The sequence below is a fragment of the Lemur catta genome, chromosome 10 (genome assembly GCF_020740605.2).
Source record: "Lemur catta isolate mLemCat1 chromosome 10, mLemCat1.pri, whole genome shotgun sequence".
Taxonomy (NCBI): domain Eukaryota; kingdom Metazoa; phylum Chordata; class Mammalia; order Primates; family Lemuridae; genus Lemur; species Lemur catta.
The window spans coordinates 17,610,304-17,637,846 of record NC_059137.1 but is presented as its reverse complement, the minus strand read 5'-3'; the positions used below and the strand labels follow the sequence as shown (position 1 = coordinate 17,637,846).

The 27,543-nt window shown below is 43.9% G+C and overlaps 2 long non-coding RNA genes across 2 annotated transcripts in view; both read left to right on the top strand.

The window, feature by feature from the left end:
* LOC123646269 overlaps positions 1-27,543 on the top strand; it is a 45,764-nt gene that overhangs the window by 6,439 nt on the left and 11,782 nt on the right. The window contains exon 2 of the long non-coding RNA XR_006737843.1: positions 14,018-14,077. This is a non-coding gene — a long non-coding RNA (uncharacterized LOC123646269). The remainder of the gene's footprint in view (positions 1-14,017; positions 14,078-27,543) is intronic.
* LOC123646270 lies at positions 14,546-15,692 on the top strand. The gene is made up of 2 exons (XR_006737844.1): positions 14,546-14,597; positions 15,446-15,692. It is a non-coding gene; the product is annotated as an uncharacterized LOC123646270 (long non-coding RNA).

Below are 27,543 nucleotides of genomic sequence, written 5' to 3'. Positions count from 1 at the left end.
GTTATGAAAGGAAAGAAACCTTTTCTGAAAAAAATAAAAAATAAAAAAATACATGCCTCTTAGTCCCTTGGAGGGTTTGAAAGAGGAGAGTGAGATTATTGGTAACTCTCATGCTATCTTTCACTTCCTATGAGCTGACAAGTCACTCTCTCCTAGATCCCCTAAACTCGCCCCAGAATATATTAGCCAGAGGACAATGGGACAAGCTCGCCTGGATTGTAATAAGTGCTGGTGCATGCTCGTGTGTGTGTGTGTGTGTGTGTGTGTGTGTGTGTGTGTGAGCGTCTGAGTTTTTCTCTCTGTCTCCTTTTTATCTAGATATTATCTTTGCTTCCTCTGAAAATGGCTGCTCTGTCACTATTGCCCCCCCTCCCCCGCCTTTTTTTATTCTAGGGTTTAATCATATACCTTAAGGCCAAACTGGGTCCAAATCTTGACTTTTACACTTCCTGCACCGTGATCTTGAGAAAGTCATACGACCTTTCTTATGCTCAGTTTCCTCACACAGCAAGGGGACAAAGATGTGTCCCTTCTCAGAGGAGGGTGCGTGTGGAGTTAGATAGCAGAGGTGGAATGCTGGCATGCAGTAGGGGATTCATAAATGCTAGATCACTTGATAACTACTTAGTCGCAGCTGCCCTGATGGCCCTAAAGTCCTCCCACCACACCGTGCCCATGGGCTTCTCACGTATGCATATCCCACGCAGGGGAGATTCCTCACCTCCCACGTTCTCCCCTTCAATCCGTCCACCACACCAGTCCCTTTCTAGAAGGAGGAGCTTCACCATTTCCCAACACCCAATTTCCATCTTCTCAAATCCTTTCTATCTTTTAAAAATCCAGCTAAAACGCCATTTCTTCCGGGAAGCCTTCTCTGACCAGAGCAGCAACCAATGTTTGCTGGTGCGTTGATTTCTGGCCTACAGGGCTGCCTGGGATGTTTCGTAAGCGCTCCCAGGATGCCAGGGCCTGTGCTGACATATGTCCTACATAGACTGCTTCACCCTGAGCGATAAAGCTAAAACAGGGGTCACATAGGTGTGCATTCAGCATAAGCCAGAGTTTTTATGAAAACCAGACCTGGCCAAAGTTGAATGAACGTCCCTGGAAGGCAGTGACTTCCCAAATGCTGCTCAGCCGTAATTATCAGTGACCCCAAATGCTGGTGCAATGGCGGGGGCGTGCAAGAGAAACATCCAGAGGTGGGGCCAGGCCTGCAATTGGCAATGAAATAATTTTAGTTTTGGTTTACAGATACAGAACTGAGATTTAGTTCAGTGGTCATCAAACCTAACTGATCACCAACATCTCCTGGACAGAAGTGCTTTGAAAAAGAGATAGATTCATGGACCCCAACCTCTAAGGGCTTAGTGAAACTTTCTGAGTTACCAATAGAAAGTGCGTAGTTTTTGAAGTTCTGGGTGATTTGATAATTAAGCAGATTTTAGAAGCCCTGATAAAGCCCATCTACCTTTTCCGCAGGAAACAAACTGAGATTGTCATAACATGTTTTCAGTCCTCTCCTGCTATAAGAGGAGTTTAAGCATCTGTTATATGTTGTGGTGAAATATTTCAGCATTTGAAGGGCTCACTGTAGTTACTAGCCTAGAATCATCAGAAAAGAGTGTGTTGTTTCCTCCAACTCTCTCAGTCTCACTCTTGCTTGCTCACACATTCTGCCAGTGTCTCAGGTCCGTTTTCTGGCTGGGTATAGCTATGGAAGCCAGCATGTAGTGAGTAATCTGTGCGAATGGCTTGGCCTGCATTGTCTCACTAAGTCCTATTCTTTCCTCTGAGAAGCATTGTTAGTATCCTCATTTTACAGATAAAATTGCAACAGCGAAATTAATTAATTTGCCTAAGGTCCCACAGCTAGTAAGTGGCAAAGCCAGAATTTAAACCCTGATGCATTTATTACAAAAGCTACTATCATAATGCTTTATTGTGCTTTTGAATTTTAAGATATGTGTTCGAATATCTGTTGTCCAATTCGAAGTTTAAACATGTAGCTTCATAGGTCATCCATAACCACTTCCCCACACCTTGCTTCTTCTCTAAGAGATAAAATCTTTTTCCAAGTAAATTCTTTTTGCTGTTTCGAGAAGATAATCTTATTTCTACAAGTATGTTTTTGCATGTATTTTGTGGGGAAAGGCAAATGTATTAAAAACCATGCTGTTTGATTTTTTCTGTTATGTAAGTAAGATTTTTCCTGTTATGTAAGAGAATATATTCTGGTGTGGAGGCGAATATTCAACAACCAGCTCTCCAGGGGAAAAAGGGGGAGGGGGGTAACAGAAAACTGTGATGCTGTTTGCTGATTTCTTTGGTGTAAATATCCCCACCCTGCCTAATTTTAGGATACCAACATGATGTCAGTAAACGTGGAAGTGGGAAAAAGATGCTCATCATCGGCTCTCAGTAGAGAAATTGAAATCTCTTTTCCTTTATCTTTTCAAATCTCCATTCTTGCTCACACATAAATCACATCGATATTACAGGTCCAATTCCTAGCTAAGTACAGTCATAAAAACCATCACTAATGGAGTGATCTTTGTGTTCTAGGCACTGTGCAAATCACTTGGTATAGTTTTACAATATCATTTGTTGTATTGTTAACAACTAAGGGTGTGCTAAATAGAATTTCTAAAGTTAAGTTGCTCTTCTCTAGTGACCAGCATACAGCCCACTGACCAGATGGAGGCAGTTTGAAATATGGGTAAAGGAGTGGCTCTAGACGTAGGCACATCTCAGTCCTTGACCTAACTCTAGCACTGTTAGATGTGTGACCTTAGTCAAGACACTTAATCTCTCCTGGATCTGTCATCCATGTCTAAACACGCTGACAACATAGGACTGTTAGGAGAATTAAATAATGAACCACATATAAAATACTGGATGCCTTATAGATGATCAATAAATGTTAGCTATCGACCCCTGCTCCCTCCATGAATCATTTATGTTTTCTCAACCCACATTGCCTTCTTTCTTATGCCAAGGTATCTGCGCTTGCTCTTCACTTGGAGCTCACTGTTTGTGTTTCCCATTTGTGTTGTATGCTCCCTACCATGACTTGTAATTTCTCTGCATTTGTATGACTCTATTTTCATCCTTCAAGACTTCCTTTCTAAGCCTCTTGGCTTTTCTTCTTTGTGTTACTACCTTTATTTCTCAGAGTGTAACTCCCAGAGTCATGCATTTCTCCTTCTTTTACGATGTGTGCACCGACACCAGTGGGATTCTTAATCCCAACTCTTTGCCTTTTCCTCCATTAATTTTATACAGTTCTCCTCCCATTTCTCCTCTGCGGATTTCAGGCAAAGCTGCCTTTACTGATGTGTGTTCTGTTTGCTTCTCTACACAAGAGCACCTTCGCTATCCTTTTTACTTTTCATATCTTGAGCATCCCTTGCTTCTGCCTACCCTCTCCCCCAACTCCCAAGTGCTCCCACGGCCTCAACCTGGAAGCCATTGTCTTTATTTTTCCATTTCTTCCCAAAGGACTCCTGTATCCTTCTTCATCTGCCCATTATTTTTCTTTTCCCTCCATTTCCCCCTGAAACTCCTCTAGCAGAGTATATTTTCCCTTTCAAGATGCAAAAGACTCAGAGGCAATTTGTATTGATGTATCTGTTCACACCATAAGGGTAACATGCATTGTTGAGGCTGTTGTAGCTCTGTTATTGTCACTAACTCAGAAAAACAAAACAAAACAAAACAAAACAAACAAACAGAACACACGCTTCTGTCTCTACACTGAAACCTCTTTAATGAGTCCCTGCACAGAAAGACAGGGTGGTGTACCGGAAAGAACGCGGACCGGGACCTAGTTTCAGATTCAACTGTCACAGCCATGTGATCTTTGAGCAAGGGGATTCACCTCTGTAAGCCCCAGTTCTCCCATCAATAAAAAGAGGGCGCAGCACAGTACAAGGTCTAAGAATGGGCTTTGCAGAGGGACAGATGAGTGTCCAATTACTGTCTCATCTTCCTAGATATGCAATCTTAGGTCATTCATTTCCTCACGATGGCAAGAGCTTCTTCATCCATGAAATAGTCAAGCGATCTCAGAACTAAAGGGAGAATTCAATATGATTGTGTGTAGTTATGTAAAATACTTAACTCACTGCCTAGCCCACCATAAGCAGTCAGTGCTGGGATTTATTATTATTGAGATACTTCTGCCTTTCTCAGCAGTGACATGGCCCCACAGGTATGTCTGATCTGGTCATGCTGTTTGCTGTACCTGGAATGTCCTTTCACTTCATCCCTAAAGTGTCTCCCATGACTCTTTGTTGGCATCTTTTGCAAAGCCTTCTCTAATCACCGCCCTGCTCTAAACAGAATCAGGCACTCCCCACCGTCTGTTCTCTGAGGACTTTGCCCACGTTCAGTTTATAGGTCTAATCACCTCATTTTGTATAATAGCTGTCAGTGTATTTAAAGATGCACTTCTTACACATCAATCTCAACGATGAGCTTCTAGAGAGCTAAACTGTTTTTTCCCCCTCAATTTCTCAGCACCAGGCATGATGTTCAACAAATAGTGGGTGCTCAGTATATATTTGTGCCTAAATGGCAGAATGGATGAGGACAAATGGTAGGTGCTCCCTGTACATTTGCAATGAGGGAATGAATGGAGACAAAGGCCCGGCTTCCATAATTAGGCCACGAGGCAGGGGCGTATGCACGGGCCATCCAGGCAGCAATCCCGGTGTGCACGATGAGGTCAGAACTGGCCCAACAGCCTGAATGACTTGCTGCTAAGGCCCTGAGCTGCTGATCTAGGACCTATGGCATTTCTATAGATGAGACACAAGACTTGTTCTCAAGTGTGCAGTAAGTTGGGATTTTTTAAAATCAATAAGGTGTAAATGGTGGCAGCCTAGAAGATAAGAATAATAAAGGGCATGGGGAAAAAAAAAAAAGAAAAAAACAAGTCAGCAGAATAATCTGTTTATTTGGCTCCCTTAAACAATAATTCCCAGACAATTTGGAGTTTTGACACCTTATCATCTTTCATTTTATTTCCTTACATTTGTACTTATTTTCTCATACTTATCCTTATGAAAATGACACAGGGAAAAATAAAGTATAATGCTTTTTTTTAAAGATGGACTAAAATTACAATGCTCCTCCACTCCCCATTCTTTGCTGACATTTTTGTGGATAAGACCAGCATTTATCTTACTACGATGTGTCAGGCTTTTACCTGTTTCTGGGAACATGATTTAATCTATGAAACAGGGTGATTTGACTATGCATTCAAAAAGCATTTACTGAATGCAAAGTATGTTCTAGGCACCACATGACATATCGAGAATAATAAAAAGTGATGGCTTGGAAGACAGTCCTAAAAGAGTAGTCAAGAGCTTGAAATTCTGGTCTGCTACTCCACCCCTTGTTAGCGCTGTAATCTAGGACAAGTGCGTTCTCCCAGTCTCAGTTTTTGTATCTCAGAAGTAGGCGTGGCAAAGGTTGTCTTCTATCAATCTCATCCAGTTATTGTAAAGAAGAAATGAAATAGTGTACTAAAGAGCTTTGAAAACTGAAAAGTGGCACTGAATTACTAAGAATGACATTAAGAGTTTTGGGGTTTTATTTTTCCCATCAGATAACATGAAATTCATTTTGATGAAATTGATATAAATCAAATGTGAGACTCAAAAATGAATGCTGGTAAAAGGAGCCTAAGAAAATTCCCCAAGCTCTAACTCTGGTAGAGATTAGTCGGTTCACCTCTCCGGCCTGAGCCTTGATTTCCTTATCTTATAAAATGAAGTGACCAGAGCAGATAAGCTCTACAGAACCTTCTAGCTCTGACAGTGCTTTTCTGTGGTTCCATGGACATGACTGCTGTTTGCTTGAGCTCAGTCGTGAGTTACGTTGATAACTTTACACACCTAGAAAGGAAAAAGAGCAAGACGAGACTGAATTCCTTGGGCCTAGAAACACAGCTGGTGGAGGGAGGACTCAAGAGACAGAGCAGTTCCCGGTCTAAGGGCAGAGGAGGCCAACACAACAGCTGGTCCCAGAGCCACATCATGAATTCTGGGGCCCCTTAGCCACATTCGCCCTTGTGGGTTCTTTGTTCCATTAAAACAGAACATAGTATTTTATGATAGTATTAGTATAAAGATGAATACAAAATCAGCTACCTATTTTTTCTTTTGATATGAAATACGTAAATCTGTTTTGGCTCTCTGAAAGTATCCTGGACCCTAGGCACTATGCCCACTGTAGCTGTTAGATAAGTTGGGCTGATAGGTTATCCTAAAGGTGGTGATATATTTTCTTAAGGAACATGTAGCTACCAGCTAGCTGAAGCTTGATGTTCTTCTAGAGCAAGGTCTCTCAACCTCAGCACTACTGCCATTTGTGTTGGAAAATTCTTTGCTGTGGAAAGTTGTTCTGTTCATGGCAGGACGTTTAAGGGCATCTTTGGACTTTATTCACTAGGTGCTGGTAGCACACTTGCCCCAGCTGTGACAAGCAAAAATGTCTCCAGAAATTGTCCCCTAGAAGGCAGAAATATCCCTGGTTGAGAGCCACTGTTCTAGAATAGTTTTCCTAGGTCATATTCTACCTTATGCTGAGATCTCATGATCTTCTGGGACAAGGGTTCCCGATATCACTCTTGGTGACAGCCAAAGTCCTTAACTAGATCTATGGGATAGATCTATAGGCTTTGTTGATCTTAGCCTGATTTCATTTCCCACTGTTCTTCCTGTCACCTCCATGGTTCCAACCTGAGTCCCCTCCTTGCTGTACCTTGGACCTGCCAGCCCCACGACTACTACATTAGGGTCTTTTAAATGGTTCTTCCCTCTTCATGGAAAAAGCTTCCCCAGATAATCCACTTGGGTAACTCTCTCACCTTCTTCACTTCTTTAACTATTAACTTCTTAATTAGGCCTACTCTAGACATCCTTTTTAAAATTATAACTTTCTCACCTGATGTCTGTCTGTCTTTCTCTGTCTTTCTTCATAGATTTTTCCATAGATTTTACCTATGAAATTTTCCCATAAATTATCACCTTCTAACATACCATATGATTTATATTATTTAGTTATTTACTGTATTTATCATTTATTGTCTCTCTTCCTCTGCAAGAATACAAATTCCATGAGGACAGAGATCTTTGTTTTATCTGTTTTGTTCATGGATATATTCCACAACTGTCACATAGTAGGTATTTGATAAATACGCATTGGATTGAATTGAATTGAATTGAGGTAGCTCCCTCTGTCTTGGAGCAAGCCCACTAGGAACTTTTTCCTTCTTTTGACCCCAAATTTTCATCCCTGTGTCTCCCTTGCTGTGGGACTGTTCCTTCTACAGTGGAGTTTTGTGTCTCTCCCCAACACGCTGTCATCCTCCGTGACTGTGTTTGTGTTTGTGCCCTTCTGTTCCGCTTTTGTCCCTGGGATGCCAGGAGCAGCAGAGGAGAAACCCGGGGAACTGGGTTTCGAAACAGCTGATTCCTTTCTTCTCACAGCTGTTCTTTCCGTGAAAAGGAAAGATTCGAAAGAAAATTGAAAAAGCAAGACCTTGCCACCCTTGTGGGCACAAAGAACAACAAACTGAACAGAGGAGCCTCTTTCAATCTTCACGCGGGGAATTATTTGCCACTGGAGCTGCTACATACAAAGGCCAAGCCATGGGGTTATTTTGTCCTCTCAAAGCCAGCTGGGGAGAAGGCAGCCAAGCAGTCTTTGTAGCCATGGTTGACATGTAGGGACACCAGGAGCCCATGTCTTGCCTGAGAGACAGCCCTTGCTGACCCAGTTTTAGCACAACATCGCCTGACACAGCACTGCAATCCGCAACTTTAATAACTTGGTGACATACAAAGCAGTTTTGATGCAAAGTGGAGCTGACAGAGCAGCGGAGGGAAGGCTCTGCTTCTCGCTGAGCTGCGTGGGGAATCCACTCAAGGTGACTGCAACCTTCACAGGCTAGTGACAGCCTGAGCCTGCTCTTGCAAACAAGGAAGGCTTGTTTGTTTTCCAGGAGGGCAGACACAGGGGTAGCAGACGGCATGTGGAACCTACTTGGAAGGACCGGTTGATACAGCCTGTCCCTTCTACTTTGCCACTATGTCCTTAACGTCCCTGCTCTTCATCATCCCTCCTGCTCCTGCCTCAATCCAGGCTTCCATCATCTGGGCCACTGTAACAGCTTTATAACGTTTTAAAAGCTTGTCCCCTCCATTCCGTCTTATTCATAGCCAATAGAGTGATCACCAGAAAGCATATCAACGATCGTGTCACTTTCCATATCAAACCCTTCCATGGTCCCTGATTCCTACAGAAAAAATGTTAACATAAGACAGTTCTCTGCACTCAGTCTGTAAGCTGCAGACTGCTAAGCTTCTCCTGCATATTCTCGTCACTTCTGGCCACTGCCACCTCCATCACCTCAAACTCCAGTTTTCTCTTTGCAATTTATTAAAGATATGCCATACTTTTTATTCCCAAATGTCCTGATGTATGTGCTCATGCAATGCCCGCTTGAATGCTCCCTGTGCTGGTGGACTCACTATGTCACATGACAGCCTTTTCTAATATTGAACAGCTTTAAAGCTCTGCATGCCTTCCTGTATGAAACACGGACTCTGCTCCATAATTCTTATTTGTTGCCCCTGTACCTGCTCTCTGGAGTCTTATAGGAAGTACTCTGTCCCACAACTCTCTTCTGAAAAGTGAATTTAGCAAAATGCACTTTTTGAGATTCTTATTTCTACCAGAAGTTCCAGGGTCCTTTCACCCTTTTTCATATGATAAAGGTTCCCCTATCCCAGCCCCATCCCTCTCCCCTTTCTGCACCTATCTCATACATTCATGATTTTCCTTAGAACCAATAAGCAAAAAAGTTGTATATTCTGCATTTGAAGATAATCATAACAATTAGCAACATTAATAACAACATTTAGCAACCATTCTTGGCATATAGAAATGAATGTTTTGACCTGGGTTGTGTGACTTGAATTATTTATTCATCTGTGTGTGTGTGTGTGTGTGTGTGTGTGTGTGTGTGTGTGTGTGTAGAGAGAGAGACAGAGAGCAGTGAGGGTACAGGCAATAGAAACACAGTTCCTGTCTGCCAGTGTTCCCTGGTCTGGAGAGGGGTGGTAATCCCATAAGCAGCAATTATGATTCAGTGTGATCAGACTTACGATGGGGCTGCTGTAACCTAGTATGGGGAGACTGGAGGGAGGCAAAGGGATTGGGAAAAGCACTGTAGAAAAATTACTGTCTACGTGGAGACTTGGGGGATAATAGGAGTTGCCCAGGGGAAGGGAGTAGGCAAAGACATTCGTTCCAGGTGGTGTGAAGAGCGAGAGCAAAGGCACAGAGGTGAGAGAGCACAGAGCATTCAGTGACCTTGAAGGTTTTTACGGTTCCTTACCAGGGCAGTGTATATGAAGAGGTCGATTCTTGTGTCCAGACTGCAGTTCAAACAGAGTTCCAGAAGGGAGAGATTACTGGGGCTTGAAATTGTCAGGACAATCTCCTTGGAGGTGGATGGTCCTGAGGTGGTCCTGGAAGCAAAAACACATTACGGATGGCAGAGAGGAGGGGAGATGGATATCTATATGCAAATATGTCCACACACATACATCTGCTTCGTATGCATTTAAACCTTAAATTGACTTTCACTTGCCTTCCACTTTGGTTCCCATGGTAACCCTGGCCACTTATTTTTCTTTTAACCTCCTTTTCATTGTTTTAGGTTGAGGTGGTTTGCGTGAGGGTTAACCAGTCCAGGGGAAGACAAGAAAATTTAAAGCAATTATTTGGATTTCTTTTTTTTTTTTTTAAGAAAACTGCCAACTTTGCAATTTAATGCAAACTGTCTCTGGTATATTTGCCCTGAAGGATGCTGTAGGGAGAAACGGGAGGCAGAATCCTTTTCGTCCCCTCCTCCCTGACTTCTATTATTACCGTGCACTTACTGCTAATACAGCATCTAAACTTGCAATCTCGGTAACTATGGCAATAAAATGGGTGAGAATCCCTTCCATTATGACTTGAATTGTTAGGCCTTTGCAAAGAGCACGTGTGTGTTTGCACAGAGGAGGAAGAAGACGCACTCTGGGGAAAATAGTTATTTCAACTCCCTGTGGGGAGCTGGAGATCATTGTGTATCAGTCCACATCCACGTGGAGAACTATCACCATCCCTATGTCAGGGGATGCAGACACAGTACCTGGCGGACGCAGTGTGTTTCCAGAGCTAGCAAAACCCTCTTGTGACAGCCTGGAGCGCTAGGAGGTCAGGACTGTACTGAACTTAAAAGACGTGGAGGTAAGAGGCAAGAGAAGAGATTCTCATTCAGGGCCAGAAAATTTTCTCTGTAAAGGGCCACACAGTAAACAGTTCAGGGTTTGAGGGCCATACAGTCTCTGCTGCAACGACTCAACTCTGCTGTTGCAGCACAAAAGCAGCCACAGACAAAATGTCAAGGAGCGGACAGCCTGTGTTCCAATACATTTTATTTATGGACATTGATACCTGAATTGAGAATACCATTTCACAAAATGGTGTTCTTCTTTTGAATTTTTTCCCTCAATCATTGAAAAAATGTAAGAGAAATTCTAGTTTGCGGGGTGCAGGAAAACAGGTGGCGAGCTAGATTTGGCCCACAGGCCATAGTTTGCGATTTCTCACTTAATCTATGCCACCAACTGTGCATGCATGCAACACTGGTAGATTTTGTTATTTTTACCTGTGTTCATTCATCATAATTACTACGTTACTGCTACATTCGTAGCGTTATACACTGCCATTATTACCGACAGTGATTTTTATCACTTATGTTGTGTCAAGCACTATATTAAGCACTAAATATATAATCTTATTTAATCATCACTAAAACCTAGTTGATAATAAGAAAAACAAGGCTCCGAGATTCAGTTGCTCAAGGTCATGTAGTTAATAAGAACAGTTGACATTTAAACCCATGGTCTGTCTGACTCTTACAGGTATAGGATGGCTTTTCTTCTCACTGACACGCTAGCCTTCTGACCTGGGGGAGTCTCTGTGTCCACCAGGGTCTGCCAGGCCCTCACAGAGGATTGGGCTAGAAATCTTAACAGAGGTCCACCTGTAGCAACAGGGACCAAGACTTTCAAGAACCTTCCTACCGCAATGTTTGCAATGATTGTAATGATCCAATGTCCACAAGAATTCACTAGGAACAGATTTATACCAACCTAGCTCCCAAGCCCCCTGATAACCCCTGCTGTTTCTAGTCTCTGACTTGCCCTTTGCCTTGGACTTTGTAGCACAATATTCTTGTTCACTGTCTCCAGACTCTGGCTGCGCCCCAGGAAGAGCCCTTATCATTCCAGTCTGCCTCCATTTCCTTGCCAGTCTCTGCTTCCTCCTTGCCCTGTCTGGCCTGCCTTGATGCTGACAGCTTAGCCCCAGGGCCCGTAGGTTTTTCTTACTGGCCTGTCATTCTTAAGCCTCCAGCCCTCATTTCCCATCCCCTGCAGGCCCTTTGGGGAGAGGTTTTGGGAACTTGGAATGCTCAAGAGGGAGAGAAAAATGCACCAGTGCTCTGGGGAGAGATTCACTATCTTCTAATCTCCAAGGAGGCAGAGGATTTTAATTATTTAGTAGAGTCATAGAGGGAAAAAGTAGGACCCATGAGTAGAATTTGTAAAGTGGCCAATTTCTCTCTTGCAGATCTTATTCTAGGTCTCTAAATTCCTTCTGCCACAGGCAGCTGTGATATTATGGATAGGAGCCTGGTTGGGGGTCTAAGACTGTGGATCCAGAAATTTAGTTTCTTCAGTTAGAACATTTGGGTTTAACTGTCCTGTTGCTCCCTCCCAGCTTGAGCAAAGTGACTCTATGACTTTGCCAAATATAAAGTTTGACCACAGCTGGCCTTGATTTTCTTGTGACCTTGGGCAAGCCAGGTCCCCTTCTCTGGGTCTTACTTTTCCCATATGTGCTGTGTGAGGAGTGATGCTCTCCAGCTCCAGAGACCACTCATTCCAGCCTTCTCGGCTCTGCTACAGAGAAACAGGCACATCTGTTTTTTGTTTTTTGGTTTTTTTTTTTGGATCCATTTCTTTGGAAACTTTTACCAGATTTTTCCTCCCTCTCATTCCCTAGGAAATCACTGCAGCTCTTCGTCTGGGAAGAGCAGCAGCCAGGCCCTGTGCTAAGCAAATGCATTCAGCTTCTCCCTATCTGATTTCTCTTTTTCCCATTTGTCAGCAAAGGAGAAACCTCCCAGCTATTAATCAAACTCCTGGCTGTGGATAGCTCTAATTGCAGAAACCATTGCTGGATCAGGAATGCTCAACTTGTCCAAAGAAAGCAGGCTGCCTAGCACAGAAGAGAAACAATTAATTACCTGTTCCTCCTGTCCCCAACAGAGGTGCAGATGAACTAACAATATTGCTGCTGGCACTGAATTCTCCCTTCCCAAGGTGGACGGAAGCTAATGCGAACTCAGATAGCGTTCATAAAAGTAGAATGCCCAACTAGAAGTTTAGCTGTAAGTAAAGCTCTGGGGTGACCAAAAGTTTGCCTCTGTCATTTTTACTTTAAGAGCGATGCTGACAAGCTCGAGACCTTATTGAGGAGAGTGTTTGGGATGTGCCTAAAAACCATATTCTCTGAGGAGGGACCCAGTGCAACCGAGATGTTGAATACAGTGAGGGAGGGGTGCAACTTAACAAAAAGTCAGAATTAAAGAGATCAGACTTATTTTGTATATCCCAATTGACAGAACTAGAATTGTGGGTGGAATTTTTAATTTCATAAATGAGAAGTATCTGGGACTTGGAACTGTGTACGTATGCAAAAGGGTGTTTCCCAAATGGAGTTAGTTTAAAGATACTCAAGAACCACTGAGGATGTGAGAAAATCTTTGTATTGGATGGGAGCTTTGTTAAAATGATCTTGGATGGGTAACTTCCCCTCCTTAGGGTCCTTGCTTTATTAATACCTTTGGCTTACATCAAAGCTTTTAGTCTGGTAGACAACATAGAAGGAGTGGGGAGGGGGAGGGAGCACTGACCTCAAGATTGGAGTCTGTTTGAAGTAAAAGCCATGCATTGGAGAGCTATGGGAACTAACGTTGGAATACCTTTTTTTTTCTTTTTTAAATCTGTAATTTCCACAGGGATATGACGGTTATGATATTCTCTTTGAAACTCAGTACTAGGAACTACGTTGTTTTTCCTTTTATTCCCAATGCCTAACAAATACTTGGCACAGGAGAAGTGTTAAGCCATGTTTGAAAACTTTTTGATTGAATCAAATTTAATCTTGCACTTCTGGTATGGGTTCTGGGAGGCAATATTGCACAGTCAGAAAGAGAAGGAACCTGAGTTAGACTGCCCTGGGGCTAGAGTTTAACTCCTTATTTACTAGGTAAGTAAACTTGGGCAGGTGGCAGAAGCTCTCAGGGCCTCAGTTTCTTCATCTGTAAAATAGGAACACCTTCATAGACCTCACGGCACGGTGATGAAGGTTCAGTGAGGTCACAATGCAAAATGCTTGCAACAGGGCTTGACAAAGAGTAGCAGGTACTTATCTAGCACTTAAAATGTGCCAAGCATTATTCTATGTATTTCACACATGTTATTTATTTTGATCCTCACAGTGACTTTACTGTTGAATATGATACTGAGGCTTCCATTCTTTCCTCTCCTTTCTATCTTTGCTACACGTATGACTGTACATATTGTTTCTCTACTGCCCAGTGAGTTCCTCAAGCTCTGAGACCCACCTTGCTTGATTTCTTAGTACTTTTTCCAGAGTCTTACATGACTTTTGCATCTGATAGATGCTGTTCACATGCTGAGTAAGTAAATGACGACTATAATGATTTCAGATATTTAACGGGGCCATGTTACATGGGCAGTGGACTGCAGATCTGTGCTGAGGCTCCAATTTCTTTAGAGCACTGAACTAAAACTCTGCCTTAGCCAGTTTTCCCTCTTTTTCTTTATTTCTTTTGTTCATCTATTTACTTATTTATTTGCAGGCAGAATGGCATGTTGAAAAATGCATCCAGGCCTCAGAACTACAGGCTGTGTTAGCTTGGGTAAGTCACCTAACCTCTCTGGGTTTTGGTTTTTCCATCTACGATGCAGTAAGTAAATTAAAACCTGTTTTTGAGGATTCATAGGTGATATTGGGGAAAGTAATTATCTGAGGAACCTTCTCTGGAGATGAATAATTTCCACATTGATTTGTCAATCTGCAAACTACCAAAGAGGAAATATGTGGTCTACTCTAAGAAGCCGCGGCAGTTCTTATTGGTGACTTCCCCTGTTAATTCTCCGGCTCTGAGTTGACCTCAGTTCCTGGCAAGCCCAGGATGTCTACCTTTCAGTGAATTACCTCTCACTGTGGTTAGAACGTAGTGGGTCAGGCATAGGGGTGGGGAAGCTCTTAATGTCTTCATCATTGTCTTTTTCAGTTGCTTGGGCTATATTTTTAATTATCTTTTTTTTTTTTCTTTGCTTGAAGCATTTTCCAACTTTTTTTTTTTTTTTTTTGCTGCCCTTTCTTCTCTTGCATCTATCGGGCTTTCTCAACAGCTTCAAATGGAAAACTTTGAAGTAAGTGAACTTAAAAGAATTGAAAACTCGGCGCGATGCGATGCCCCGAAGTCCCGTGGGCAGCCTAGCCCCAGAAACCGCTTTTGCTGGGACTCATTAGCGCGGGCCGTTGTCGCCAGCGCCGGGAGGACGGGGGCGCCAGGGTCCCCGGGCTGCGCGGGGCTGGGGACCGGCGGCCACGCCGCGCTCGCGGGCTCGCAGGGTCTGGGCGGCCCCGCGGGGACCCGGCTCTGAGCGCGGGAGCCCATTGTGCAGCCCGCGCGACCGCACGAGGGACATCTGAGCCGCCTTTCAGGCAGCCGGCTGCTTTCAAAACAGGACTTTGAAGGGTGGTCTCCCCTGACTCCGCACTGGAGGACGGAACTGGGCTTTGCAGGGAGGGCGGCCGGCTCGCACGTGCCCGCTCCGCAGCTCGCCTGCGTTTCTGCGGGATGAAAGGCAGGCTTTGTCTGCTGCTGTTCGTGCGCACATCGCCGTCCCTTTATTTACCGAGGAAGCGTTCAGACTCCTGGAGTTCGCTCTGGCCATTGCGGGATGAATGGGCTATTTGAAGTGAGAGTATTGAAAGATTTTCTTTGGGAGATACATATAAAATATATATATATTTTTCCCCCTCTGGCTTTCAACACTCCGTGATAATCGCTTTACTTAGGGATCCGATTGGGGCAGGGTGGGGGGAACCTACAGATGCACGTAGAATTAAGCAGTTAAACAGGGTAGTTTGAATCCTGTTTGAGGCTTGGCAATCCCATTTTTATTAGAGGAGGGAGAGAGTCGCTGCCCTTTTTCCTGCTTTTGCCCCAAGCCTTTTGGCCCTTGGTTGAATGAGCCGGCTTTCCAAACATCAGGGGCAGAGTTGGGAAGATAAGGCGGTGAGAACACAGGCTCTACAACCACACAGATCAGACTCTGAATGCCACTTAGCATTGTGAAGGTGCCCTACACAAAGCAGCCACGGTTGGTTTGCCTTTTCCTCAAGGATGCGTCACCGCAGGGTGGGCCTTTGCTTTTGTAAAATCTGCGTCTCCTCTGACTCTTGTTTTGTTATCACTTCATTGAGAAATGGTTGATGCATTAAAAGCTGTTCATATTTAATATATATGACTCAGTGGATTTGGGGAAACCATCACCATCATCAAGGGCATGAAAAAACGCTCAGCATCTCTAATCATCAGGGAAATGCAAACCAAAACCATGATGAGATATCACTTAACTCCAGTGAGACTGGCTTTTATCAAAAAGTCCCAAAACAATAAATGTTGGCGTGGATGCGGAAAGATAGAAACACTCGTACACTGCTGATGGGACTGCAAACTAGTGCAACCTCCATGTAAAGTAATATGGAGATACCTCAGAGAGATACAAGTAGAAATACCATTTGATCCAGCAATCCCATTACTTGACATTCACCCAAAGAAAAAAATACATTCTATAAAAAAGACACCTGCACTAGAATGTTTATAGCAGTGCAATTCACAATTGCAAAGATGTGGAAACAACTCAAGTGCCCATCAATACATGAGTGGATTAATAAAATGTGGTATATGTATACCATGGAGGACTACTGAGCCACAAAAGACAATGGTGGTCTAGCACCTGTTGTATTATCCTGGATGGAGCTGGAGCCCATTCTATTAGGCAAAGTATCACAAGAATGGAAAAACAAGCACCGCAGGTACTCACCATCAAAGTGGGATTAACTGATCAACACTTATGTGCATATGTGGTAGTAACATTCACTGGGTGTCAGGCAGGTGGGAGCGGGGCGGAGGGGATGGGTATATTTACAGCTAATGGGTGCGGTGCACACCGTCTAGGGGATGGACACGCTTTAAACTCTGACTTGGGGGGGCAAAGGCAATATATGTAACCTAAACATTTGTACCCTCGTAATTTGCTGAAATTAAAAATAAAAGAAAACATATTCATCACCTCCTAAAGTTTTCTCTAACTTTATTATTATTATTTGTGGTAAGGGTAAGAACACTTGGCATAATATCTACTCTTTCAGCACATTTTAAATATACAATGCAATATTATTCACTAGGAAAGCTGTAGCTTTTGACAACACAGATGGCCCTGGAGGGCACTGTGCCAAGTGAAATAATGGAGGTCAGTCCTTCCTTGCATGAAGGCTGAGTTTCTAACATTTCACAGGTCTCCGGTGCTTTCATTTACACCGGCTTATTTGTGGTACTCTTCTTTTGTATAATCGCCTTAATATTCTTATACTTACTTTTATAAACCCAACTCCTTCTAAGTCATCCATGTCATATGCAGCACCTGAAGTTGCTGTTTTAGAAAGGTGGGTTCCTCCCATAGGGCATCCAAAGCCATTCAGCAGATCGTACTGGGCTAGGAAGGAAATGGAAGTACTCTGCTCTAGGACGATTTGTTTGGAAGGGCAGTTACCTATTCAGGGTTTCAGAGGAAGGTTATCAGTGAATCAGTATGAGTCCAGAAGAGCATGTCCAAATAAACTTTCCCAGAAAGGCAATATAGATTTAATGTAACAGTCCTTGAGAGAGGTCTTGTTATCCCTTCTTACAAGAAAGCAGGATTTAAGGATCTCTATGAATTCCCAAGGCAGCACAGACAGTGGTGAAGCCAGAACACAATGAAATATACGTTTTCTGACTTGAAGTGGAAGCTCTTTGCACTGTACCACACATGGTGAATTGGCATCCTCCTTTTCCCACCTCTCTTCCTCTCTCTTCCTGTCTAGAACTCTATCTCTTAATTCCTTACCTCAAACTTCTGTGCCAGAAGCCTTATCGGGCTGTGACAGGCAGTCTTTGGCAGACAGCCCACCCAATACCTCTGACTGGTACGGTTTTCATTCTCACAGACAGGCCATGTTGTGTACCAAAGCCTATTCCCTTCAGCAGGAGGAAACTGTTAATTATAATCACGGACTCTGTGTTCCAAGAAGACCCAGTGCATGTCTTTGCGTCTGGCCCAGCCCAGTAGAGAAAGGCTAAATTGTGTTTGAAAGCCTTACAAGGGAAACCTTAATTGAGGCATAAAAGTATATGCCTTTGATGTTCCCGGGACCTGTGCTTCTCCCATTACCTGTGTCCTGTTCTTGATGACACACATTGGAGCAAAGCCTGCAAAGAGATCTGTGCCAAAGGCACCAAGCAGGATGTTACAGCTGCCACCCTCCCTCTCCTGCTCACCAGGAGTGAAAGCTCTGCCTGCGTATACTTATCTGTCGGATGCATTTGAAGCGGTCCCACACCTGATCTCTGCATTCATCTCCCTGTCCTATAAATACAGGCCTGTGTCCTCAGCTTTCAGATACTTCCATGAGATTTCCTACTGTTTGCTCCTAGAACTGCCCCTCCCCTGTATCATTCTCTCATAACTGTCCCCAGACTCAACTGTGTGACTCACTGACTTAGCCGGATGTCAGTGATTTACAGTATGCCTCCCTCGTTCATTCACTCGTTCATTCATTTAATTTCTCCTTCACTCATTAGCCTATATATATTTCTTCAATAATTCATTCATTTATTTGTCTCATTTTCAGTATTCAATTGACTGGCCCAAAGGAGATGAAAAGCATAATAAGTTGATTAGAATCGCCGTAGAAATATAAGGCTGAAGGGGGCTGAAACAGTGGTGTAAAATCTGCAAAACCCTGAGACACATTCATTCAGCGGTTGTGTGAAGGTCCAAGGCTGCATAATGACCAAGTCAGCGTAGTGTAGCATAAAAAAGTGAGGTTTGCGAGTGAAAGACCCGAGTTCTAATCTCAGCATTGCTACTGAGCAGCATTAGGACTTTAGGCAAGATATATAACTGCTGTGAGCCTTACTGTTTTCAAGTGTAAAAGGTGAGTGCTAATGTCTATCCTGCAGAATCCTCATGGGAAAGGGAGTCATGCATGTGAGCACTTAGCACAGGGCCTGGCATACCATTGTGGTGGCTTGCATTGGTTTTTATTCCTGCTGTAGCTGCTCATTTGTGAAGGAAAAGGCTGGCTTGGACCCCTGTGGACAGCACTGCTGACGAGTTCCTGTGTTCTCTGAACGATCACAAATACTCTGAGGCTCTCAGGAGTCAAAACCTAGGAAATGGGCCTTCCTTGTTAAAGCCTTCAGCACGAAACGAACATGCTTGCGCTTAAAATTTCCCCTTCATCACCACCCATGGGGGAGCTGGAAGCTCATATCTGTGGGACAGCAATGGTGACATCTGGAAAGCGAGAAAAACAGGTGAGAGAGTGTGTGTGTGATGGCAATAACCCAGATCAGATCAGCAATGTCTCACACCCCTGCGTCCATTATGGGATGCAGCCCCTGTTTAACATAGTCACTCCTCCACTCATCTACCTGTTTGTAACATGCTTGTGTTTGACCTGCCAAGCTCTGGAAGGTCTGGAGAGTATTGCCCTAAGTTGTCGCTTTTCTGCTACAGTATTTCTAAGGTAGTTTTAAAGTATTGTTATTATCTTTTTTTTTCCCCTGTCCTGAAGCGGTTCTCCTCTATTCAGAAGACATCCTGCTAAGAAATCCTATGTAAAAGTGAGAAGGGGTCTGTTCTAGTTGAAGTGGAGGTTAGCCTCATGAGCCTGCCCACTTAGTATCCCCTCCTCACCCCAGTCCTGCCCTCCCGGGCTATGTGGGCCTGCAGGGATTCTAGGGAACTCCCTTTAGTCTAAGAACTAAAGAACTGAAGAAATCACAAGGCTGTTGACAATGCACAAGGCAACCCTGTTTCAGCAGAAGGGTGAAATATGAACCATTTGCTCCAACACGCTCAACAGCAAGGATGAGTGAATTTATCGACACACACAGATCAGTTTTAATGGCAGGAGTCGGATACGATTCAGGGCTATGGGATGAAAAAAGCACAGGGAAGGCGTGAGGAAGAATGCTCTCACACCTCTGACCTCCCTGAATTGCCAGGCAGTCCTGTGATGTTAGGAAGGCAACATCGCCACCACCAGTGTTCCCATTTTATGGACTAGGAAACTGAAGCTCGGAGAAGTCACCCAGCTGAGAAGTGGCCAGGCTGAAATTTGCATTCAGGTCTTTGGACTCTCCTTCCTATAAAGACTGCAGTGCCTCCTATGCACCCCCTCACGTCTCCCCACCCCCCCATAATCACCCCTAAGCACTATATCAGCTGTCTCTCTTCAAGCATGGGGAGGCTGCAGGACCCCAAGGCTGTGCCCTCTGCCTGTCAAAATGGCCCCTCACCTTTCCCTCCTGCTCATTATCCTCTTATTGTCACCTGTGACTGGCAGATTAGTGTGTGTTTCAGGAAGATAAATGCCCCTCAGATCTTCTGACGGAGCTGCCTCGTCTTGGGAGGAACGCTTACAATATTCCTCCTAGATCTAACCACACAGAAGGATCGAGAGGCTGTGACCTTCCTCCTCCATCAGCCTTCAAAAGGGAGGCTACAAAGGCAGAGCCAACTGTGGCTGAGGAGGAGCTTCCAGAACCACCGACAGTCACCTCCTTGGCCATCTATAACTTGGAGTCAGGCAAGCAGGGATTTATCATCTGAGGCCACTTTCCTTATCTCTCCCTTGTAACCCACCTTTCAAGTGAAAAACGAGTCTGTGCAGAAGGAGAGGACAATTATGGGTTCCCCGCTGACAGCAAGAAGGTCAACTAGCCCATGCGATGAGTGTAAACGCACTCTGTGCTGTGGGGGACTTCTCATTTGGGCTTGGAAGTGCCTGGAAACCCACAAGGAAAAGGAGCCAGTGAGGATGAAATCACTCCTTGTCATTTGACCAGTGTTTTGCAGTTAAAAAAAAAAAAAAAAAAGCTTTCTTGTGCATTATCTCATTTGACCCTATAATAATCCTCTCAGGCAAGACAGAGATAATCACTCCCATTTTACAGAAGAAGAAACTGAGGCTCATAGTGGCTGTGTGACCTGCCTAAAATCACACAACTATGAAGTGGCAGAGTCAACATTTAAATCCAGATCTTCTGACTCAAATGCAGAAATATTACTACATTCATCAGTGCTCCATTTTATGAGAGTATCTCCAAGGTGCTGAGGTCTAAATTTGCCAAGGACAGAGTTTTGAGGTTAAGTTTCTTACTGGTTTTTTTTTTTTTTTTGTAGTGAAATTTTAATAGGATGATTCATGTAGCATTTTAGAGGGAATGAGTAGGGTCCTTTGTCAAATTAACAATCTTACCTCCAACATATCATCTCAGTTTAAGATAGGGAAACAGAAAATAGCACAAGAGTTTTGGAAAGGATCATGGTCACACTTACATGGAATAAAATTTAAAACTTTGTGGAGAACTATAAGGTAGTCAAACTATCCAGGGCATTAGTTTTCTCATAAAACAATCTTCCAAAAGAGAGAAGGAATTCAATCAGTTGGTGGGTGGGTTGCGACAGAGGAAGGATACTGAGAAGAGGAAAAGGATTTAAAATAGTGAGGAATGGTGCTCACTAAGCTCAAGTGCTGTTTTCAGAGTGCACTCTGTGAGTGTGGCGCTGCTTGAGCTCTGCAGGAATACAGGACCCTGGCTTCTCTCCTGTCCCTTCCCAAATGTCTGCATTAGCACCAGGTTATTCTCAAAGTATGGCTCTGGACACGTCACTAACAGCCCTGCTTGTACACTTGGAACGGCTCCCACCGCCTGCTGGATAAAGCCAAATCATCTTAGCCAAGTATTTAAGGCACTTAACATCTTGGCCCTAATTAACCTTTCCAACATTATCTCCTAGAAGCGCCATTTTTCTCCATGCGAAACTGCTGCTATTTCCCCTGCTCCTCCCTGCCTCCACCACTTTGCTCCTCCGGTCATCCGTATCCTCGCATCTCCAAATCCTAGCCTACTTCTGCTTTGGCCGCCTTTCTCTGCACACCTGGGGCGGCTGGAGGCTCCCATGCAGCCTCAGCCCCAACCTATTTGATACATCACGAAGTGAAAAAGATGATGCAGAATGGCAGGCGGGACATGCCGCATCCAGCAAGCCATGTGCTTGTCCCCTGATGACCTAGCTGCTGGGCTCCTGTATTTGCCTAAGGGGAAGGCCCTCCCCTGGGGTTCTATGTCCCTGGGTCCTTAGTGAGATTACCTGCCCCACTGACATTCCTGCAAGACTGAGACTCGATTGGTGTCTCAGATTCCTGCCTTTTTTCCCAAGGGATCAAATTCCTTTTCTGGAATGTTAGATTGCTGACTGGTTAGTGATAACTGCCTACGGGGTCCCCCGATACTGACTGGTTTTTGAATACTCTACTGCTGTTTTGTAGCTAAGCAGGCACTCTCTGCACAGTGCCTCTCTCTAAGGTTAATCGTTTATGCTTCCCCACCACTTGTTGGCTGCTGACTACCTCTCTGGATTCAGTGTTCCAACCTGCTGGATTAAACTTTAGCTCACTGCTATCATCAGCTCAAATGCCACCTCTTCCAAGAAGCCTTCTCTGATCGTGGATTCCCCCTCCAAGGTACTTCCTGGCAGAACTGCCATCAGGAAATGTGGACATACACAGTGGAGAAAGGGCAAAAATGCTGGTGGAGGAAATAGAGTCTTGCATGTTTGTCAGTTTCTTTGGTATAAATCTTCCCACCATGGCTGAATATATATATATATATATATTTTTTTTTTTTGTAAGACTGGTCTCACTCTGTTGCCTGTGCTAGAGTGCAGTGGTGTGATCATAGCTCATTGCAACCTCAGACTCCTGGGTTCAAGCAATCCTCCTGCCTCAGCCTCCTGAATAGCTGGGACTACAGGCACATGCCACCACACCTGGCTCATTTTTTTTTTTTTTCTATTTTTTTTTTTTTTGGTAGCCATGAGGCTTTGCTATATTGCTCAGGCTGGTCTTGAACTCCTGGCATCAAGCAATCCTCCTGCCTCAGCCTTCCAGAGTACTAGGATTATAGGTGGCAGCCACCACACCTGGCCCATGGTTGATCGTAAGCTACTACAGTAGTTGGAAGAGATATGCACAGCAGGCTCTTACCAGCTGGTATGAACTGGCTCCAGAATGACCTGGTTATATGTGTTCTAACCTCATCTCTCCTTCTGTCTCTTACTCTGTTACGGCCACAGTGGACTTCTCTCATTCTTGAACATAACATACTCTTACTCACTTCTGGGCATTTGCAAATGCCATTCCTCTGTCAGTCACATTCTCCTTGCCTAATAACCCAAGTCCTTACCATTTATCTATCTAACTAATATTCATCTTTCACTGCTACTTAAATACCATTCTGCCTCTGGTTAAATATCACTTTCACGGGGAAATCCTTGCTTCCTCCAGACTGAGTTAGGTAACCCTATTTTCTCAACACCCAGCACCCCTTTGAATAACTGAAGTTTTGATTGTGTTTTCTAGGGCTGTCTTCCCACTAGACCACAGGCTTTAAGAGACAGGCATCATGCTTGTTTTGTTTCCCACCATAGTCCTAGCTCCTAGCTTTGTGACTGACACATGGTAAATTCGCAAGTTTACAGGATCATAAGCTTTTGCTTCCTCTGAAGAATTGGTATGCTTTTTCTTTATAAATACTGGACATCAAGCAACCAATTATGTTTTACTTTTTGCTTCAGCAGACAGGATGCTCAAACCTGATTTTGCTGTTTAATAACTTTTATATGCTGCACACTGCATATCTAGGTTTCAGCATTTTTTAACTTTGGTCTGGACCTTCTGTTTTGCCTATATTTGTAGTTTTCAATTTCATTGCAGATATTTTTGAAAGCTGCTTCAAATTTGCTGGGCTACAAAGTAGGATATAGACAAACAATTTCTCACGGTCGTCTGTTTGTTTCATTATTGAGCAAACACCCTCACTCTGCCCTAAAGCAGGACCTCATAACAGGCCTTGTGATAGGAAGAAACAGAGTGAAACGATTAGGACACAGGCTTTGGAATCACAGAGACCCCTGTTTGAATCGCAGTTTGTCATCCGTTTACAATGTGACACCAGGCAAGTTAATGGGCCTCTCTGATTTTAAAGTTTCTTTACCTATTACATGGAGGTTGATAATGTATCCCTTACGGGGTGCTTATAGAGATTAAATTAAATAATGTGTGTAAAGTGCTTAGCACAATTCCTAGCACTTGCTCAATAAATGACAGATATGATTACAAATAATGCTGTTAAAGACGAGGTGAGTCATGGTAGAGTCATAGACTCGGGGGGTTGGCAATAGTCGCCTTGTTTGCAGCAACATCTTCTGTCTTCTCCCATCCTTCCCGTGGTGCCCCTTCCCCCCCCATACCCAAGCAGCACAAAAACTACCCATGTGTAGTGTCTGATTTTCAAAGAGTGCATCGTTAATTCCCCTGGGGATAATGCTTGCTTGGACTCCCCCTAGTTTCATTTGCTGGGAGAGAAACTTTAATTCAGCAAACTGAAGAAAATGCAATTTGGTACATTTCATCCATTTATTGCCACCTCAATTTGCTCAATTTGTGTAGGCAAGGACAGGTGAAGACATGGAAAGCAAGCTGCAGCATGCTTAATATCATGCAAGACCCAAAGGCACATTCCTCGGCCAGTTTTAGCTGCAGCCCCTGCACCTGTGTTAGGCTGATCACTGCTCCACTCAGCAGGAGCTCTGTGGCAGCCTCTTGGGGGACCTAGGGAGGGACACCAAGTGAGCCCATTTTGTGGCTTTCCCAAATGAGTATTTTGACAAAACTGCTGCAATCACCTCAGACTTTTTCAATACTCTGGGGTGTGTTTATTCTCAGCATTATTTATCGAACATGTATTAAGGACCTGCTCTGTGTGGGACATTGTCATCGGCAACATCTCACTCATGAGTGGTGTGTATCAATCTTCTATTCCAAACACATTGAGTTTCCTAGAGACCTTAAAGTGCCCTGGTCCTCATACTCACTTGGTCTTGCTTATGACGTTCCTCTAGCTTGTTATGTCATCTATCCTTTTCCAAGACCAAAATCAAGAGTTTCGGTTCAGATTGAGCTAACAATTATTAATGGGAACTATTTGTTCATTGTTCCATTCATTCCTTCTTTTAGTGACTGCTTATTAAATTTACAGTATTACCAGGCACAGTGTTTGATTCTGGAGATAAAAATATCCATTAAATGACACGGTCTCTGGCCACCAGGGGCTTATGTTCTACTACATGAGACTGAACAATAAATAAACTGAAGGAGAAGATAATAGTCTTCATTATTTATGGAACACTCACTATATGTTAGACAGAATACAAGTTCCTTATATTACTTAATCCTCAAAAAAGTTTGAGAAGTAGATATGATCATTTTCTTTTAACACATAGAAACTGAGTTTTACGGAAGTTCTGTGATGTGCCCAGTGTTTATCAGTTGGGATGGCAAAGGAATCAGAGACTGAGTCTGTGTCTTTAACGCTCATGCCTCTCCCACTGTGCCGCCTTGCTCACTGCAGAGCTGTCCTATATATAATCCATTGCTATGACAGCCACTTCACTTAGGGGGTCTTTGCGAGCTGTCAGAGCCCAGACACACACAAAGAATCACAAACAGGGGCTGGAGAGTTGGGATACGTAGGAGGTATGAATGGAATGCCATCATTCACTGGTGTAGGGAGGACAGCATCAGGGATGACCCATGTCAGACACTGCGTCAAATGCAGATGTCGAGGCCAGGCAGGGGAAGGCATCAGACTCTGAGGACCTGCCTGGTGCCTAGTTCAACCGAATTAAGAAGGCAAGAGACAGGAATTGTGTGGGGGTGGGGGAGGGTGTGCTTGGGAGTTCTGGAAGAATTTGTGCAGGTGACGTCCTCTAGTCCCAGGAGCTCTTGTGAAGTCCTGCGATTTTCCTCCTCCAATCCTGAGGCCCCACCACTTTTAGCTCTTTGTTGGTTTGCACAGCGCTCTGGAGCCCGGATCCAACCAACATAAGATTGCTGGACCAGTCCCTTGAGCCAGGCAAAGCCATTAAAGTTTTCTCAGAAAAGTGCACTGGACTGAGTATATGAGAGCCACAACAGCCTCCATCATTGTCACCTTACTTTAGGGAAGTCACTGTGCTTTTTCCCCTGGAATTTCACTTTCCTCATTTAAAAATATGTACATGGACTACGAAATGTCTGAAGGGGAAAACAAGTGACTGCTACAGTAGTAGACTCTGGGGAGAGCACCTTGAGGGCTGAGGAAATGGAGAATACTTCTCTCTTTATAGCATTTCAAATAGTTTGCGTTTTAGCGTATTCACATATACATACACACACATGAATACACACACTATATATGTAGAAATTTATACACACCATACATACACATATATACAAACACATACATGTACACACAAACATATACATATATACATATGTATACAATCATATGCATGCATACAAACATATACATACATATATGTGCACATATACGCATATATGTATAAATTATAGTTATCACTAATTACACCCCAGACACATACTATAGAGTGTTGACCTATCAATCAAAGGGTTTGCACCCACAGTAGACAACGGGCTTTTAGAGGTAAAGGATGGAGTCTTGGTCATCTGTGTTTACCTGGAAACTAATATAGCCTATGGCACATGGTAATTGTTAAATACAGGTTTATTAAATTGTTTTCTTTTGAAAAACAAATAAATATGTCGAATGAAATGTTAGACTAAATAGCCTTTGGAGGTGGGCCTCCAAAGCTTGGGAATCTGGATATTAAAGATGTACCCCAAGGGGATTTGAGTCGCAGGGAAGATTGCTTATCTGTCACCATTTTGCTCCGTAGCATAGGATGGCGGGGTCTGTGGTCAGGGGGGGTCAGAGCCATGGACCGGCAGCAGTAACGGTCAGTTTGGATCCTGGGGTGGAAACTGTTTTGTCTGTGTCTTCTGACTTTCGCTGTGGGTTCCTGGATGCATGCTTCCAGGTGTTTGTAGCCAAAGGTCAAGGCAAAGCTCAGGAGGGTGTCTTGTTCTTGAAGAAGCAAGCGGCAAGTGCGGCTGGTGAAGGCCTCAGGGAGATGCTCACACACCAAGCCTTTCCTGCGGGCCAGCGCAGGAGTCAGTGCCGTCGGGGGTGGCTTCCTTCTGGGAGCCAGGCTGTCGGCTTCCAGGCCTTTTTCGTGTGACATCTGCTCTAGCCGCCAGGAGCTGCATCCCAAGCTTCGTTTTTGTCTTGCTTCTGTGCAGGGTGGTCCAGAGGCAATGGAGAAGGGAAATGAGGGAGGGAGAATGTTGTGTACGCAGAGTGTAAGTGATGTCTTCGGGGCTTGGGAAAATGTAATTCTGTTTGAGCAGTTTGCTGGCAGTTTTGCAACTCATCCCCCCGAATTAGGGACCGAATGAAGTCATTAGGCCCTAATCAAAAGCAGCTAATCAGGAGTCAGTGGGAGCTCTACCAATTAATCGCGGCTGGAACCCAATGAGCTGAAGTACCCAAGGCAGGACGAATAAAAGTAATGAAATTAAGTATCAGTGCCTGCAGTACCGCTCGACTTCCAGAACAGGTTATGGGCTGCTCAGTCCTCCCTGCCATCTGAGAAATAGAAACCCGAAGCCAAAGCATGGATGAGTTGGGCAGCAGCTTTGGAGCTTTCCCTGAGCGTTCCGTAAATCAAGATATGTGTAAGCCACAGTGAGGAGTGGGGTAATGTGAAAAAGGAGAGGGAGGTGGATTTTTGTAGTTGTGATAACAGGACAGAAATATCTCTTTCACAGCCTTTAAGTAATTTATACCCAGGTTCTTTGTGGATGTATCATTCTCTCCATCTAAACCGCAAAGACAGAGGTTGTTTCGGATGAGTCTCTTGTCACGTACTCAGCACAGCACTGGGCACAACGTGGCTGCTCAATAAATAATTCTAGATCCATTTAATTAATTCAGGGCAGAGCAAGAATTTGACCTGAGGCTTTTTAATTCCAAATTTTACAAACCTTTTCCTATACCACTTAGGCAGAGGCACTGAGTGCCCTATATTAATCAACATAAGAGTTGCTACCTGGTCGTGGTTTCTGGTTCAG